General features: G+C 40.6%; 1 long non-coding RNA gene across 2 annotated transcripts in view; it reads right to left on the bottom strand.

Moving 5' to 3' along the window:
- Window positions 1-3,343: 3,343 nt before the first annotated feature.
- The window catches only part of LOC140628107 (uncharacterized), a 34,264-nt gene continuing 18,172 nt past the window's right edge, over window positions 3,344-19,435 (bottom strand). Inside the window, exons 1-2 of one of the 2 annotated variants that reach the window (XR_012026508.1) lie at window positions 4,427-4,860; window positions 3,344-4,285 (exon numbers count right to left, since the gene is read on the bottom strand). This is a non-coding gene — a long non-coding RNA (uncharacterized lncRNA). Of the gene's footprint in view, window positions 4,286-4,426; window positions 4,861-19,435 lie in introns of those variants that run through there. The other variant, XR_012026507.1, reaches the window with a different exon arrangement.

The raw sequence follows: 19,435 nt of genomic DNA, 5'->3' as shown, positions 1-19,435 counted from the left end.
TGCTTTATTTTTTTTTTTTTAGATTTTATCTTTTAAGTAAGCTCTACACCCAACATGGGGCTCAAAGCTACAGCCTTTGAGACCAAGAGTTGCACACTCCACCGACTGAGCCAGCCAGGTGCTCCCTATCTTCCCCCACTTTAATCAACTCTGCTTCCCCTCCACACACTACAATTGTATTTTATTATTTATTTCTATTTTTCTTCTATTACTATATTGTCATTTTGAATTATACCTGTATTACTAGTAGACTCAGTTCAGGGACAGTGTCTTCAACTCTGTATCATGAGTTCCCTGAATATAGTAGGTGTTTTATCATTTTTATTTGATTTACATTACTGTACATGAACAGTAAAACATCTTTTTTTTCAAACATCTTTTTCAGAAATTTTCTGGCTAGATCTCTTCCTGGGAGTAATAAATTCCACATATTTGTTACTGGGTAAAGCTTTTCAATTAAAAAAAAAGCTTTTCGGGATCCCTGGGTGGCGCCGCGGTTTAGCGCCTGCCTTTGGCCCAGGGCGCGATCCTGGAGACCCAGGATCAAATCCCACGTCGGGCTCCCGGTGCATGGAGCCTGCTTCTCCCTCTGCGTGTGTCTCTGCCTCTCTCTCTCTCTCTCTCTCTCTCTGTGTGTGTGTGTGTGACCATCATAAATAAATAAAAATTAAAAAATAAATAAAAAAATAAAAAAAGCTTTTCAATTTTTAAAAAATTTCAAAACCACTTCTTTAAATTTCAAGGGAGTAGTCCCCTATTTCTGGTATTCTTGAGGATAGTGAAATAGTCTATGTGTATCTCATTTGTTCTCCATAGAGTTTGCTAACTTAGGTACAGTCTTTCTAGGAAATAATCCAGTTAAAAATGCCCTTTCAACAATATATATGTCCATCATAGTCGAGTTGCCAGATAAAATACATAAGTCCCCATTAAATTAGAATTTCAGGGACGCCGGAGTGGTTCAGTGGTTGAGCATCTGCCTTTGGCTCAGGGCATTGTCCCGGGGTCCTGGGATGGGGTCTTGCATTGGGCTCCCCTCGGGAAGCCTGCTTCTCCCTCTGCCTATGTCTCTGCCTCTCTCTTTGTGTCCCTCATGAATAAATAAATAAAATCTAAAAAATTAGAATTTTAGATAAACAACAAACAATTTTTATTATTATTATAAGTATGTTCCCTGCAGTATTTAACTGGACATCCTTTATTTGGGGGAAGGGTGGCTAAGTCGGACAAGCCTAATCATAGCGTACACCCACCTGTTGAAGCAAGAGTACAAGAGTAATGTTAATGTAAATTTGTGTTTTAAATACGCTGACATTTTACAAAGTGACAATCAGCTACATTATAGGCCTGGGAGACAAGATGTATGTATAGACTGCTTTGAGGAAAGGAATGAGGAGAAAAAGGAAATGTCAATAACTGGGTCTGGTAAGAAAAGGACTTCATGATCTAGGAGGGCTGCAAGAGTGGCCAGAAAATTGTACATTAAGGAAAGTAAGAGATTGCCACTTAGGAAAATTTGTTCAAGTGGATAGGACTTGGGGGAGAAATATTTCATGAGGGACCAGAAGGATTCCACAGGAAAGTAAAAAGTTCAAAGAGTTGGGGAAATGCCTCCAGAGAAAGTAGTTTTAATCCATTCAAAAAATATATCTTGAGCACCTAGTGCCAGACACTGTTCAAGAGAAAAGCCCCTACCTTCGTGGAGTTGACATTTCAGTTTAGGACAGGGATACCCACAGAATATTAAAAAAAAAAAATGAGGAAAACATATGTCACTTGATGGTTACTGGTATGGAGAAAAATTAAACAAGAAAGGAAGACGGGGGTGCCTGGGTGGCTCAGATGGTTGAGCATCTGCCTTAGGCTCAGGTCATGATTTCAGGGTCCTGGGATTAAGACCCCCATCGGGCTCCCTGCTCTGTGGGGAGCCTGCTTCTCCCTCTGCCCCTCCCGTCACTCGTGTTCTCTCACCATCAAATAAATAAATACATCTTTTAAAAAAGAAAGGAAGAGAAGAAATGAGGACAGGAGAAACTTAGACGATGCCTCAATGAGAAAGTGTCATTTGAGCAGGATCTTAAATAGGCAAGGAAGAAAGTCATGCTTATATCTGGTATCACGTAGTCCAGCAAAGGGAATATCTATGCAAAAGCCTCATTCTGTCTAGGAAAAGCAAGGTGGGGGCACCTGGGTGGTTCAGTCAGTTAAGCGTCTGCCTTTGGCTTGGGTCATGATCTCAAGGTCCTGGGATCGAGCCCCACATCTGGCTCCTTGCCCAGCTGGGAATCTGCTTCTCCCTCTCTCTGTTCATGCTATCTCTCTCTGTCTCTCTCGAATAAATAAATAAAATCTTAAAGAAAGAGAGAGAGAAGAAAGAAGAAAGAAGAAAGAAGAAAGAAAGAAAGAAAGAAAGAAAGAAAGAAGAAAGAAAAGGAAAGAAAGAAAGAAAGAAAGAAAGAAAGAAAGAAAGAAAGAAAGACAGACAAGCAAGGAGGTCAATGTGACTGAAGCTCAGTAGAACTAGCAGGAGAGAATGTCATGGGGAGAGAGATGCAGAGCCTTCTTATGAGGCCTTATAGAATAAGGTCAGGACTGTCTTTTTTTTTGGGGGGGGGGAGAGGATGGAGGGGAGAAGCAGAGGGAGAGAGAGAATCCCATGCAGGCTCCACGCCCAGCCTGGAGCCCAACTCAGGGCTCAATCTCACGACCCTGAGATCATGATCTGAGCCGAAATCAAGGTTCAGATGCTTAACCTGTTGAGCCACCCAGGCAGGTGCCCAGGACTTTGTCTTTTAACTTGAGTGTTAACCTCTAGAGATTTTTAAGCAAAAGTGTGGCTTTGTAAAAGGGTCACTTCGGCTGCCATATAGACAGTAGAATGTAAGGGGGCAAGGCCAGAAACAACATGATCAGTTTTTTTTAATTTTTTAAAAGATTTATTTATTTATGATAGACAGACAGAGAGAGAGAGACACAGAGAGAGAGAGGCAGAGACACAGGAGGAGGGAGAAGCAGGCTCCATGCCGGGAGCCTGACGTGGGACTCGATCCCAGGACTCTAGGATTGCGCCCTGGGCCAAAGGCAGGCGCTAAACCGCTGCACCACCCAGGGATCCCAACGCGATCAGTTTTAAGACTTCATGAGGAAGAGACTGAAGTTTCCTTCTTTGAATTGTGGTGAAAAGTGATTAAAAAAATAAGTTTTTATTAAACAGTAAATGAGGAGCACCTGGCTGGCTCACTCAAGCACTCGACTCGATCTCAGGGTTATAAGTTTGAGCCCCGTGTGGGGTATAGAAATTATTTAAAAATAAAATCTTAAAAAATTAAAATTAACAGTAAAATGACACCAAGATGCCATTCTTTTATTTAAGCAAGAAATGGTTTTGTACAGCAGAGTCCTCATGGAACAGTAGCTCAGCTACATGATTTATTACAGGGGTATTGCCAGCTAATCGCCTATAAATCATATAACTCGTCTAAGCCCACATTTCACCCCAGCTTCTGCCTAACCCGAGCCTCCTACCTCCTGAGGACTGAAGCCTGTAGTCCCTACAGAGCAAATCTCCAGCACACCTAGTGCCATTATCTCAACCCTGACAAATCAGAACTGCTTACAATACATTTCATCTGTTGAGCCTCAAAACAGCCTCAGAATCCTTCTCAACATCATGTTTTGTTTTGTTTTTTTGGACAGCCATGATCGGTTCATCGGCGCTGGCACAAGAATTCAGCTTATTTAGCTTCACTAGTCTCACAGCTGCTGTTATTCACGGCACCAGGGCACACTGAATGAGACGGGGCGGATTTCCAAATCCTGCTCTGTTCTTCAGGGGCTGGGCCTGTGGGCTGGGAGTGTCTTTTCTTAAATCACACGAAGGCACGGTATTGTATTAGGAGCAGCAGCTCTGTTTTCGGTGAATAAGCAGGGGGAGGGGGGGGTCACTGGTTATAATTGTTCACAGATAATAAGAGAATATTTAGACGGGTGACGAGAGATGAATGAAAGCATTCATCTTTGAAGAATGGCCAAGATGTCATTTTTTCTTTCTATTGTGTGTAGGCAGCGATTTGTATCATGACAAGGTTAGCGTGGAAAGGGACTAACTCAGCTACATGTTGTAAGTAGAGAGTCGCAGAAGCAGGATCGTAAACAGTGGGGGTTGGCCTTGCCCAATGCAGATGCTTACGTCAGCGGTTATTTGCCTCTGCCTCTTGGCAACCGACGGAAGCCAACCTTGGCCTCTGAGCACGTTCAACGACCGATGCCTTTCTGTCCAAGAAATCTAAAAGAACGTGAAAGCAAAAGCAGTTGTCTATTTACCGAGGCGTTTTCATTGCTTGTTCAATCGTGTTCCGTATTAAGGAAACACACAGATGACATTCTGATTTCACACAATAGATCAATTAAGCGCTAAATTACTCACAGCGCCACAGTTCCCCGGGTGACTCTGACGTATGGAACTTGGTTGAAACGCACGGAGCCTGCAAAGGCAGTCAACTGGCCTGGAGGGGGAATCCAACCAGAACCATTTATGGACGATAATGAGCGCCCCAGCCCATTAAATAAGCCGCTTCGCCTGCCCCCGTCACCGGTCCGTAAAGACGAGCGGCCGTTCCCCACCCTGTAATGAGAAACTCCTGCCAGGGGAGGCTGTGTCGGGGCGGGCGTTTCGGGGGAACAACACAGGGAAAATGGGAAGGACAAAACTTCAGCCCAAGGCTGAGGCCACGTGAGGGAGCAGCTTGAGCACGCACGCTCTGGCAGGATGCCACGCACGAGGATCGCCAGCCGCCAAGCTCCCGGGTGGCACTTCCCTGCGTCAGTTTCAGGAAGAAAACTTGTCATTTTCTGCGTGACCTGTCCCCGCCCCTGCCTTGCTCTCTATAATCCCCTCCGCTGGGGATCCCTGGGTGGCTCAGAGGTTGGGCGCCTGCCTTGGGCCCAGGGCGTGATCCTGGAGTCCCAGGATCGAGTCCCGCGTCGGGCTCCCGGTGCATGGAGCCTGCTTCTCCCTCTGCCTGTGTCTCTGCCTCTCTCTATGTCTATCATAAATAATAATAATAATAATCCCCTTTGCTGTAGGAGCTCCTTTCCTCTGCACCTTCTCCAGGCCTATTTCTCTGCTCTGCCCAGACCCGAACTACAAAAGCAGCCCAGGTGCAGACACCCCCATGGTGAACGAGTGGGATGACTGCCTACTGGGTCCCGCGTCCCGCCCCCCCCGCCCCCCCGCGCCCTGCTATTTTTCCTAAGGAAAACACTTGGGCAGCTGTCCTCGGGGGACTAGTGCCCAAGGCCTTTGGACCCCCTCTCCTTGGATGTGATGTGACAGCTCAGAAGTGATCATTTTCAAACATGCTTGAAGAGATGGGGAGAGGGAGGAAATTGGAGAGGTGGAAATACAGGTGTGCTTTGGACAACCAAGCGGAATAGAGACGATTTGTCGGGAACATTCCTTTGGGTGGCCATGTGGAGAAAACACTTCGGGTGTGTGTGATGCTTTATGGGTAAAACGGGTCTTTGGGGCAGTCCCGTTGGCGCAGTGGTTTAGCGGCCGCCTGCAGCCCGGGGTGTGATCCTGGGGACCCGGGATCAAATCCCACGTAGGGCTCCCGGTGCATGGAGCCTGCTTCTCCCTCTGCCTGTGTCTCTGCCTCTCTCTCTCTCTCTCTCTCTCTCTCTCTGTGACTATCATAAATGAATTAAAAAAAAAGAATCTTTTGAATGAATGAATAAATATTTTTAAAAATTAAAAAATTAAAATAAAAAGGGTCTTTCTCATATTTTGGCCCTTAGCCCTCGCAGTCACTCTGATCTGAAGGGTGAGAGGACTTTTCCAATCCTGCATAGTAATTGTGCAAGGAAGCCAGTAAATGTCTCCTTATTTCACACAAGGCTGCTTTATTATTTATTATTTGTGAGGATCCCTTGGGCTCCCTTGACCTCACAAAACAAACTGTACATTTTAGAGACATTTTTATTTGAAGGAAAAATATCTAAAAGTTGTAGGGTGACATTATAAAGAAATGTACTAGACGGAGGGTAACCAATGGAGTAGGCGTGATAGAATGCCCACCTCTCACCATCTGAAGAAATGTAGGGCTTTCTTTGTGACTGCCCCAATTGTAAATTTAATCATGTTTCAGGCTCTAAAACCATAATGGTCAAACATACTGCAAGGACCCAAGGGGATTTTTATTTAAGAAAACTGTCAAAAGCAGCTACAGATGGAGGCCTTCTATGATTCTACATCATCTATGATGAAAGATATTTTCATTTCAGGCTGGGAGCTGTTCTTTCTCCATCATTCAGATTACTTTATGAGCCATTTGCTTTGGAAGTAGGTATTTTTGCTCTTTTAATGGAATGAAATGGTATAATGTTAAGGCTCATTATCAAATTGGAATGCAGAAATAACATTGGCCCACAGTTTAAATTTGCCTCTGTAAAAAATTGTAAAGAAGAAGAAAAAAATACATCTATATAATAAAATGAAGTTTCTTACCCACAGAAAAACACTATGGAGACCTAGATACGTACAAAGCTGTCAACATGGGCAGCCCGGGCGGCTCAGCAGTTTAGCGCTGCCTTCAACCTAGGGCCTGATCCTGGAGTCCCGGGATTGAGTCCCACGTCCAGCTCCCTGCATGGAGGCTGCTTCTCCCTCTGCCTGTGTCTCTGCCCCTCTCTCTCTCTCTCTCTCTGTGTGTGTGTGTGTGTGTGTGTGTGTGTGTGCCTCATGAATAAATAAATAAAATCTTTAAAAGCAAACAAAAAACAAAGCTGTCAACACGAATGAAATATTCAAATTCACTAAAAACATGCAAGTGAAGCAACACACTTTGTATTTCATATTTCTTGAAACTTTAACTGTCCAAAAGGTTTTGATCAGGGGAACCTGGGTGGCTCAATGGTTGAGCATCTGCCTTTGCCTCAGGTCGCGATCCCAGTGTCCTGGGATCAAGTCCCGCATCGCGTTCCCCACAGGGAGGCTGCTTCTCCCTCTGCCTAGGTCTCTGCCTCTCTCTGTCTCTCATGAGTAAATAAATAAAATATTTTTTAAAAAAGTTTTGACCTCTCTGAATATAAATAATCTCCCTGTCTATAGGTGTCTATGAATATTAAATCACTTAGCATTAGCAAACTATATATAAGCAAAATTTTACCACCAGATACAAGTAGCTGAATGGGACAAATCAACCGATATGAGTAAATAAGAGGCTCATTCTAAATTTTAAAAAAAGAACAATTATGTAGCACATCACCAATTCCACGATTCATATTCTGTATGGAATAGTGCATGCTACGTCACTTTCTGTTCTTTTTTTGAATTTTTTTCATTTGAATGTAGTCGACCCACAGTGTTACATTAGTTTCAGCTACACAAAATCATGATTCAACTCCTCTATACATTACACTCTGCTCACCACCAGTGCAGCTCCCATCTGTCACCATACAACACTATTACAATACCATTGACTATATTCCCTATGCTGTGCTATTTATTCCCACGGCTTCATTCCATTACTGGAAGCCTGTATCTCCCGTTCCCTTTCACCCATTTTGCCCCTTCTCCAACTGCCTTTCCTCTGACAACCATCAGTTCTCTGTATTTACAGATCTGATTCTTGTTTTTAATTGTTTATCCGTTTGTTTTGCCATGGTATTTGTCTTTCTTGGTTTGACTTATTTAGCATAATACCCTCTTGGCCCATCCATGTTGTTGCAAATGACACACTCTCATCCTTTTTTAATGGCTGCACAAACTTCCATTAGATAGACAAATAGATGGATTGATATAGGGACAGATCTCACATCTTCCTCATGCATTCTTTTTTTAAAGATGTATTTATTTGAGAGAGAGAGCAAGCAAGCACATGAACAGAGGGAGGGGCGGAGGGAGAGGGAGAAAATCTCCAACAAACTCTGCTCCTCTCCACAGGGCATGGAGCCTGATACAGGGCTCCATCACACAACCCCGAGATCATGACCTGAGCTGAAACCAAGAGTCAGATGCTCAACTGACTGAGCCACCCAAGGGCCCCTCCATTCTCCTATTAATGGACACTTAGGTTGCTATCTTGGCTACTGTAAATAATACTGCAATAAACATAGGGGTGCATATATCTTTTCAAATTAGTGTTTTCATTTCCTTTGGATAAACGCCCACTAGTGGAATTATTGGATCCTATGGTGTTTCTATTTTTAAATTTTTGAGGAACACCCATACTATTTTCCACAGTGGCCGCACCAACTTACATTCCATACTCATGGATAGGAAGAACAAATATTGTTAAAATGTTCATACTACTCAAAGCAATCTACAGATTCAATGCAATCCCTATAAAAATATCAACAGTATTTTTTCACAGAACTAGAATAAATGGAACTAAAACTTGTATGGAACAAAAATTAAAACCCCGAATAACCACAGCAATCTGGAGAAAGCTGGAGGTTTCACAATTCCATATTTCAAGATCTACTACAAAGCTGTAGTAATCAAAAGAGTGTGATACTGGCCAGAAAAAAAATAGACACATTGATCAATAGAACAGAATAGGGAGCCCAGAAATAAACCTACACTTATATGGTAAATTAATCTATGACAGAGGGGGCAAGAAAATACAATGGGGAAAAGACAGTCTCTTCAATAAAGAGTGCTGGGAAAACTGGACGGCTACATGCAAAAGGATGAAATTGGACCACTTTCTAACACCATACACAAAAATGAAATCAAAATGGATTAAAGACCTGAATGTGAGACCTGAAACCATAAAAATCCTAGAAGAGAGCACAGACAATAATCTCTCTAACATTGGCCATAGCAACAGTTTTGTAGCTATGTCTCCTAAGGCAAGGGAAACAAAAGCAAAAATAAGCGATTGGGACTACATCAAAATAAAAAGCTTTTGCACAGTGAAGGGAACCATCAACAAAACTAAAAGTCAACCTACTGAATGGGAGAAGATATTTACAAATGATATATCTGATAAGAGGTTAATATCCAAAATATATAAAGAACTTACACAACTCAACTTCAAAAAAATCCAAAGAAGAGATACGTATGGTCAACGCACACATGAAAAGATGTTCAACATCACTCATCATCAGGAAAATGCAAATCAAAACCACAAGGAGATAGCACCTTATACCTGTCAGAATGGCTGAAATCAGAATGAAAAGAAATAACAAGTGTTGGTGAGAATGGGGAGACAAAGAAATCTTCAAGCACTGTTGGTGGGAACTTTTTGTTCTTTTGAAAAAATATAAACATATTCAAAGAAAAATATTGATTTTAGATTACAACACCTGAATGTGCTAAAGAAACCATTGTAGGGAAATAAAAATAACATTGTCTGGTAAAGCATATAAATTGGCAATTTGGCTATTTACTTGGTTATGTATAAAGCTGTGTGTGTCCTTGAAAGAGAGTCCAACGAGAGAAAAAACTGTATGCAGTTTTTTAAAATTGCTATTTTAAAGGCCTTGCAGTGATCAGTTTGTAGTCTGCCCTATGAAAGCCAGGAAATCTAATCAGACCATAGAAACTAGTACTTTTATTTTTCTTAATCATTTGATTTGGAAAAGTGCAAAATTTGGGGGATTTATTTGATTTTTAAAAACATTTTATTTGTTCATGAGAGAGACAGAGAGAGAGAGAGAGGCAGAGACACAGGCAGAGGGAGAAGCAGGCTCCATGCAGGGAGCCTGATGTGGGACTGGATCCCCGGTCTCCAGGATCACGCCCTGTGCTGAAGGCGGCGCTAAGCCGCTGAGCCATCCGGGCTGCCCTATTTGGTTTTTTTTGTGTGTGTGACTAACACACTGTGGATAGATCTATAAGACAATTAAGGCAATTATCTGAAATGATTCAGACAAAAAGCTCACTCCTGCCTACATTTATGAAGCATTTTACTCTGCTCTTTGACGTTGCTGTTTGCACTAGTATCCTAAGTTTTTTTTTAATTCATGAGAGACACAGAGCGAGAGCGAGAGCAAGAGAGGCAGAGACACAGACAGAGGGAGAAGCAGGCCCCGTGCAGGGAGCCCGATGTAGGACTCGATCCAGGGTCTCCAGGATCACACCCCAGCCTGCAGGCGGCACTAAACCGCTGCGCCACCAGGGCTGCCCGTATCCTAAGTTTTTTTTTTTTTTTTTTTTTTTTTTTCGTATCCTAAGTTTTTTATGATAATAAATTTAATGTTAAACTCTCTATGACTTAGATAATAAGTATTAGAAATGGGACAGGAGTATCTATTAACATTCTTACAGAGACTCTTATATAAGGAGACTCCTCCTAACTCAGGGAAACAAAGGGCTGCAGAAGCGGAGGAGGGTGAGGAGATGGGATAACTGGGTGAAGGGCACCGAGGAGAGCACTTCATTGGATGAGCACTGGGTATTATGCTATATGTAGGCAAATTGAATTTAAATAAAATATTTTTAAAAAAACATTCTTATTTCATGCGTGGGGAACTCAAGCCCAGAGAGGTGAAATGACTTGTTTAATATCACAAAACTAAATGCTGGCCAGTTGGAGCCCAAGTAGGTCTCCGTTTTCCAGTCTAGTGCACTTACGATTTCAAGAGACTGTCTCGTTTTAATTGGTTACTGCCAGAAGTATATAATGATCTCTGTTTTATAGAACTTTTTGATTTTCAAGTGATAGCAAGAATAACAACTCACTGAGTGCCTGGTAGGTGCCCTCTCTCCGCACTACCTTTATATTATTTGGGAGAATTGCTATCATGATACTATTGAGTCTTCCAACCAATGAAAATGGTATATCTCTCCATTTGTTGTTTTAGACAATATCTGACTTCCTTTTGCCAGCTAAGTAAAATAATTTCTCTCTGATGACAGATTCCTTGCCCTCAAACTATTCCAGCTTTTCAGAACACTTGCTAGGCCATTCTGCTCTCATTTTTTTTTTAATAAAATAAGATAAAAACAGAAAGGGAGGCAAACCATAAGAGACTCTTAACTCTAGGAAACAAACTAAGGGTTGCTGGAGAGGAGATGGGTGTGGGGAATGGGTAACAGGGAGATGGGTATTAAGGAGGGCATTTGATGGGATGAGCACTGGGTGTTATATGCAACTGATGAATCACTAAATTCTAATCCTGAAATTAATAATACGTGATATGTTAACTAAATTGAATTTAAATAAAATTTTTTAAAAGATGAAATAATAACCAGTAAAAATCAGGGAAAGTACAATGTGTTCATTCAGGGGAAGCCTTGTCATTTGGCTCCAAATTAACATAAAAATGCCAGCAAGACAGTTAAATGACATTCACTGTGAAAGCTTTTCAGGAAAAAATATCATAAGCTGATATTTTATTTTTCAGCAACTTTATTAGGATATAACTTGACAATCAATAAACTGAATACATTTAAATTGTACAATTTAGTAAGTTTTGACACATGCATATATACACAAAAATCATCATCACAATCAACATAGTGAACAAATCTACCACCCCCAAAAAGTTCCCTGTGCCCCATGGTAATCCTTTCCCCATGCTCAATCCTCATCTTCCACATTCCCAGGCAATCACTGATTTGCTTTCTGTCATTATAGATTCATTTGAACATTATAATCGTTTATGTATACATAGCATCATGTAGTCTGAACTCTTTTTTGTCTAGCATTATTATTTTCAGATTCATCCAAATTGTTATTGTGAGGCACCTGGATGGCTCAGTCAGTTAAGTGTCTGCCTTCGGCTCAGGTCATGATCCCAAGGCCCTGGGATGGAGCCCCGTGGCAGGCTCCCTGCTCAATGGGGAGTCTGCTTCTCTCTCTCCTTCTGCCCCTGCCTGCCCCCTGCCCCCAACCCCTCACTTGCATGCTCACTGTCTCAAATAAATGAATAAAATCTTTAAAATAATTTTTTGCATGTATCAAAAGTTCATTTCTTTTTAGTGCTGAGTAATATTCTATTGTATACATATTCCATAATTCACCGTTTTGCTGTCGATGGATATTTGGGAAGTTTCCTATTTGGGGCTATTTTACAAATAAAGATGTTTTCAACATTTGCATACAAATCTTTGGACATATACTTTGATATTTCTTAAATAATTACTTAGGATTTGAATAGGTGTATCATATAGTATGGGTATATTTAACTTTTTGAGAAGCTGCAAAACTGGTTGCCAAAGTGGTTGTACCATTTTACATTCCCACAAGCAGTATATGAGCATTCCAGTTCTTCCACATTCTTGCCAACATTTGGTATGGTCAGTCATTTCCATTTTATCCCTTTTAATAGATGTATAGTGGTATCTTATTGTTTTTAATTTTCATTTCTTTGATTACTAATGATAAACATCTTTTCATTTGTCTATTTGCCATTCATATATTTTCTTCGGTGAACTGTTCAAATTTTGCCCATGTTTAAATTGGGCTGTTTTATTATTCCGCATTGAGAGTTCTTTATGCATTCTGCATGAAAGTCTTTATCATCTACAATGCAAACATTTTCACCCAGTGACTTGTCTTTGCATTCTTTTAACAGTAACTTTCAAAGAGCAGGATTTTAAAATTTTGATGAAGTCCATTTTATCAATTTTTTGCTTTTATGGATTGTACTTTTGGTATCATGTCTAAGAAATCTTTGCCAAATCCAAGGACACAAGTATTTTCTCCCGTATTTTCTTCAAGGAGTTTTATAGATGTAGATTTTACATATAGATCTATGATCCATTTTGAGTGAATTTTCATATATAATAAGAGGTATGAACCTATATTCACATTTTTGCATATGGATATCTAATTGTTCTGGCACAGTTTGTGGAAAACACTATCCTTTCTCAACTGAATTGCATTTGATTGATTGTTGAAAATTAGCTGTCCACATAGATGTGGGCTTATTTCTGAACTCTCTATTCTGTTCCATTTATCTACACGTTTGTAAAAATATACTGCTGTAAAGACACTAGTATCATAGTTTTGATTACTATAGATTTATAATGAGTTCTGAAAACAGATATTCTTACTCCTCCAACTTTGTACTGTTTTTTTCAAGTTCTTTTAGCTCTTCTAGATCCTTTGTATTTCCATGTGAATTTGAATATATATGGATCTATATATCAACTTGGAGAAAATAGACATAATGACGAAACTGAGTCTTCTGATCTGTGAACACCATATATCTATTTGTGATTTATTTTTTCTCAGTAGTGTTTTACAGTTTTCAGTATTCTGGTCTTGAACATCTTTTGTTGGATTTACACCTATGTATTTTATGGGTTTTTTTTTTTAATGCTGTCAATGGTATTTTATTTAAATACAATTTTCAATTGTTAGTTGCCAGTATATAGAAAGAACATTGATGTTTCCATTTTTATCTTGTATCCTGCAAACTTGTTAAACTCCCTTATTATATCTGACATATTTTTTGTAGATTCCATAATCTTATGTGGATGATCACATTGTGTGTGAATAAATAGTCTTACTTCTTTCCTTACAGTCCGAATGCCTTTTCTTTCTTGCCTGATTACACTTGCTAGAACATCTAGTACATTGAAGGGAAGTAGAAAGAGCAGACCTCCTCATCTTGTTCCTGATCTTGAGCAAAGCATTCATTTTTTTACCACTGCACACGATGTTATCTACAGAGTTCGTACATGGCTTTTGTAAAATTGAGAGTTTCTTTTTACTCTTAGCATTCTAGTATTTTATAAGAAATGAACCTCTTTGTTGTTGAGTTGTAACAGGTTTTTTTTTTTTCTAATTTCTGATTACTGGACCCTTATCAGAAATGTGATTTGCAAATACATCTTCCCATTCTGTGGCCTGTCTTTTCAAACTCTTGATAGTTCCTTTGTTTTGTTTTTTTTGTTTTGTTTTTTAATTTTTATTTATGATAGTCACACAGAGAGAGAGAGAGAGAGAGGCAGAGACACAGGCAGAGGGAGAAGCAGGCTCCATGCACAGCCCGACGTGGGATTCGATCCTGGGTCTCCAGGATCACGCCCCGGGCCAAAGGCAGGTGCTGCGCCACCCAGGGATCCCCCTTTGTTTTTTTATAAAGATTTTATTTATTTTAGAGAGGAGAGAGAGAATGCATTGCAAGTGTGGGGGAAAGGCAGAGACAGAGGGAGAAGCAGACTCTCCCCTTATCATGGAGCCCATGCAGGGCTTGATCCCAGGACCCTGAGATCATGACCTGAGCTGAACCAAGAGTCAGACGCTTAACTGACTGAGCCACACAGGTGCCCCTGATAGTGTCCTCTGACGCATCAAAGATTTTAGTCTTGATGAAATCCAATTTATATGCTTTTCCATTTTGTTTCTTGTGCTTTTGGTGTCATATTTCAGAAACTACTGCCAAATCCAGGGTCATAAAGATTTCATTTGTTTTCTTCTCAAAGTTTTATAGTTTTATTTTTTACATTTAGGTCTTTGATCCATTTTGAAGTAATTGTTTAATGTGAGATGAGGATCCAATTTTATTATTTTACACGTGAATATCTAATTGCTCCAACACCATTTGTTCAAGACTCCTCTTTCTCCATTGAGTAGCATTCTTGGCATCCTTGTGGAAAATCAATTGACCATAAATGTGAGGGTTTACTTCTGGACCCTCTATTCTACAATTAATTTTATTTAGCATGTTGGCCTCATGTCCTGTAAGTTCGCTGAATTCACTTATTAACTTTAACTTTTTTGGTAGATTCTTTAGGATTTCCTACATATATAGTGATGTAATCTGGAAATACTGATAACTTTACTTTTACCTTTCCAATTTGGATGCATTTTATTTCTGTCACCCAATTGTTCTGACTAGAACTTCTGGTTTGTTAAAATATGTGTTTTTTTATGTTTGTTTTATTAAGTTAAACCAAGCTAATGAATTTTTCATGCAAAGCTCTGTCAAGATTTTTTTAACTGAAAAGAATATTCTATAATCAACATATTAATATGTAATGTGTGTGTTTAATATATTTAAAACCTTGTTAAGCTGTCTCAGGATTTCATAAAAAGATTTTCTTATGTTAGAATTAAGTAACTACTGGGACGCCTGGGTGGTTCAGCGGTTGAGCGTCTGCCTTGGGCTCAGGCCGTGATTCCAGGTCCAGGGATCAAGTCCTGCATCGGGATCCCTGCAAGGAGCCTGCTTCTCCCTCTGCCTATGTCTCTGACTCTCTCTTTATGTCTCTCATGAATAAATAAACAAAAATCTTAAAAAAAATGATTAAGCAACTACTGAAAGTCTATAATTTTTCTTACAGTTTTTGTTTAGTATTTGATGCCCTTCTCAAAACGTTATAAATCTAGAGAGGAGCCTACCTTATTCATATTCACTCAAACAACTTGTCTACTTAGAATCTGTCTTCAGTGATAGCCCAAGGTGCAGGGAACCAATCTCCCTTTTTTTTTTAAGTAAGCTCTATGCCCAAAGTGGGGCTTGAATTTACAACCCTGAGATCCAATCCCTCCAATCTCCTTTTGAGATAAGAAGCAATTAAGTAATCCTGGAAGCTGACATCCAGTATTCAACTGTGAAGAAGATATATCTTTATGTGTAAAATTAATAAGAGCTAAATGCAGAATTTTTCATACTTTTTTTTTTAACTCTCTGATGGAAGTGGGAATTGAATGTTCACTGAAATGATCAGACAAGAGTTACTATTTGGAGAAGTGAGAGTCTTTAGTTAAAGGAAAATCCCATGGTGAGCTCTACATTTTGGCCCACTGCAGGTTCCTTTTGGGTGTTTTCCAAATTCTCACTTAAAATAGTTCTACTGGGATCCCTGGGTGGCGCAGCGGTTTAGCGCCTGCCTTTGGCCCAGGGCGCAATCCTGGAGACCTGGGATCAAATCTCACGTCGGGCTCCCAGTGCATGGAGTCTGCTTCTCCCTCTGCCTATGTCTCTGCCTCTCTCTCTCTCTCTCTCTCTCTCTCTCTCTCTCTCTCTCTGTGACTATCATAAGTAAATAATAATAAAATAAAATAAAATAAAATAAAGTAAAGTAAAATAAAATAAAATAAAATAGTTCTACTTTAGGGCACCTGGATGGCTCAGTTGGAGGAGTACGCAGCTTTTGATCTCAGGGTTGTGAGTCTGAACCTCACGTGGGGTTTAGAGATTACTTAAAAATAAAATCTATTAAAAAATTTTAGGGATGTCTGGGTGGCTCAGTGTGGTTGAGCATCTGCCTTCAGCTCAGGGTGTGACCCCGGGGTCCTGGGATCAAAGTCCACCTCGGGCTCCCTGCATGGGGCCTGCTTCTCCCTCTGCCTATGTCTCTGCCTCTCTCTGTGTGTCTTTCATGGATAAATAAACATAATCTTTAAAAAAAATTTTTTTAATTAGTTCTACCTTTCTGACTCAGTTCCTAGGCTTCCCCCCTTCCCCACCTCAGCCTCATCTCCATCTGGCTGAGCCTTCAGACCAAGAGCAACAGAAAGTTGAGACTCATACTGGAGGCTCTACTCTAAATGATGGAACCCAGATCAACAGGTGAAGAGCAATTGGGACAACACAAAAAAGGGGACAAAAAGAGGCTTTTTGTCCACTTTTTTTTTTCAGAGTGGTGGAAGGCTTTAAAATTATTTATTTTATTTTTAAAGATTTTATTTATTTATTCATGAGAGACATACAGAGAGGGAGAGGCAGAGACACAGGCAGAGGGAGAAGCAGGCTCCATGTAGGGAGCCTGATGTGGGACTCAATCCTGGGTCTCCAGGATCACACGCTGGGCTAAAGGCGGCGCTAAACGGCTGAGCCACCCGGGCTGCCCTAAAATAATTTATTTATGAAATGAATAGTCTTCTTCAGAGAAGACCTTTCCATTCATTCAAAGAAATCTTGTATGTTGAGGAGACATGCAGAAATAGGGAAAGATGAAAACTGCATTTAAAAGCAAACCAGGGGGTGCCTGGGCAGCTGAGTTGGTTGCCCTGTCAGACTCTGTTTTGGCTCAGGTCATGATCTCAGGGACTTCAGATTGAGTCCTAAGTCAGGCTCCCCCCTCAGCAGGGAGGAGCTTGCTTGAAGATTCTCTCCCTCTGCCCCTCCTCACTCTCACTTACACACTCTCTTAAAAAAAAAAAAAAATACAGCCAACTTGCCTCCTAAAATTTCACCAGCTCACTGGAATATTATATAATCAAGCAGCAATGTCCCCTAAGGTTAGGATTGTAGGATATTACATGGGTCATAATTATACTAAAAAACTATTTGTTGTTTATCTCAAATTCAAATTTAACTGGGCATCCTATAGTTTTGTGGGGGTTTCTTTGTTTTTGCTAACTCTGGCAAACCTATTGAGGTGCTACTCCCTCACATCTGTGGCATTTAAAATTTAGAGTCAGGTTTTATAATTTAATATTCTTTAAAGAATAAATACTTTTGGGGCACCTGGATGGCTCAGTTGGTTAGGTGGGGAGCCTACTTCTCTCTCTGCCCCTCCCTTTGATCATGCATATGTTCTCTCTCCCTCTGTGTTTGTAGCAAATAAATAAAAAAGTCTTTTAAAAAAATAGACTTTTTACACAGTTAGGTGTAGGAAAAATAACTTGTTTCCTTTACTGTAAACAGAATTTGAAATCTAACTCTTCTATTGCTTTTCTAAAGGTTAAGACAGTAATGACTTCACCTACAAAACTAAGAGTCTAAGTTCTATGCAGTATGAATATCAGTGTCACAGTAAATCCTAGGTTTAAAAATTTTCTGGCTTTCCGTGGATTCCTGGCCTTCTCAATCAAGGCCTTATATCTATTGATACCAGACTTTGTTTCAGTGAACTTGGGAGACAGGGGAAAATTCAAGGAACACTCCCTTGCTATTTGTCCTGGCTCAGTGAGCACAATGTGGGTTCTATGTCTGCTTCATGCTTGCTGAGCAACAGAGAGTTAAAATCTTTTTCAACATTGCCACTCAAATTGCTGTTTACCATCTAAAGTACAGGGTACAGAGTGAGGAGAAAGGCCACAAGGGTCATTATGCTGTGGTGGCAAAAGACCTATCATTATTTTCATTCTATTCAATGCCAACAAACCATTTATTAAAGGACAAAATTGGAAATTCTCCACTTTGCTCTTTTTGAGGACTTTTTATTTTATTTCCACAACCTGAGGAAAAGAAAGAAGGCTTTACAGATGAAGCACTGCAATTGTCAGGGTCTTCTGATGCCCACAGGCTGTCCTCATCCAATGACACTATGCTCATTGTTGGGACAATCGAATTTCATTTTTTCCTTACATTGACTTGAAATATTTCAAAATCTTGTTACTAAAGCTCAGCTGGCTTCTTGAGCCTGAAATATTTGGTCAATCAGTGGGGGAAACGAATCACATGAGGTATTCAGCCTGGAGGAAACCCTCCCTTCTCTGAAGATACATTCTCTTTCATTAGTACCATGCACACAACACTCATCCCTTTATGCCACGTAGCAGGGGCTGCTTGTAGCTTCCCTTCCTGTCTCGACTCTGTCAGATCCCAGCGGGCTTTCATTTAATCAATTCAATTTCACTCATCTTAATCCTCTCATCAGAACTTTACATTGCATATCATAGGTTCTTGATGAATATCTGTTAAACAAATGAATGTGGGAACTGTTTTTAGGTTGTACTAACTCTCACACCTTCGTACCAGAAGTGTGGGGCTTAGAAAGGAGTTTCTTCCCTTTTCACCAGCTCAAAATAAAAGATGTTTACAGCTCTATTATTGACAGCTGCTTGGAGGCAGAGAGAAAGAGAAGAGAGGTTTTGGGATTTTTCCCTGCTGACCAAGTCTAAAAACTGAGTAGCGCTCAGCAGTAACTCCTTGGCCCCCTATGGGTCAATAGAGAGGTTTAGCTAAAGTGAGTATTGACCATAGCGCAGTGTATTCTAGAGTCTTAGAACAGGTCTTTTGTCATGGGCTCAAAATCAAGTGGTGAAAGCTCTAGCCTGGTTAGGATATCTTTCCTCATTAGTTAGATTTGAGGTCAGCGTGTTCTTTCACATCTGTAGGAAGACTTGAATGTAGCCAGAAGAGGATGACAAAACCTGGAGGGCTACAAAAAGTTACTCTGGAATAAGGAGGGCAGGAGACCTTAAAAAACCGGATATACAAAAGCAGAATAAATGATGCAAAATAAGCAAGCTTGAGGAAGGGCCAGGAAAAAAACGTGGGAGGCTAGTTGAAAGAGATTCCTGAGTAGAAGAATGGGAGAACATATTCAGTACTTAGGAGGCTGAGGACAGAATTTTCCATCTAGAGAGAAATGGCCCTAGATTCCCGAACAAAAAGAACCTCACTTCCTTAGAAGTCAAGGTCGGGGTGGGGGGACGCCTGGGTGGCTCAGTGGTTGAGCGTCTGCCATCGGCTCAGGGTGTGATCCCTGGGTCCCCGGATCAAGGCCTGCATCTGGCTCCCACAGGGAGCCTGCTTCTCCCTCTGCCTCTCTCTCTCTCTCTCTCTCTCTCTCTCT

The sequence above is a fragment of the Canis lupus genome, chromosome X (genome assembly GCF_048164855.1).
Source record: "Canis lupus baileyi chromosome X, mCanLup2.hap1, whole genome shotgun sequence".
In the NCBI taxonomy this organism is placed as follows: Eukaryota; Metazoa; Chordata; class Mammalia; order Carnivora; family Canidae; genus Canis; species Canis lupus.
This window is presented reverse-complemented; position numbering and strand designations above follow the sequence as displayed.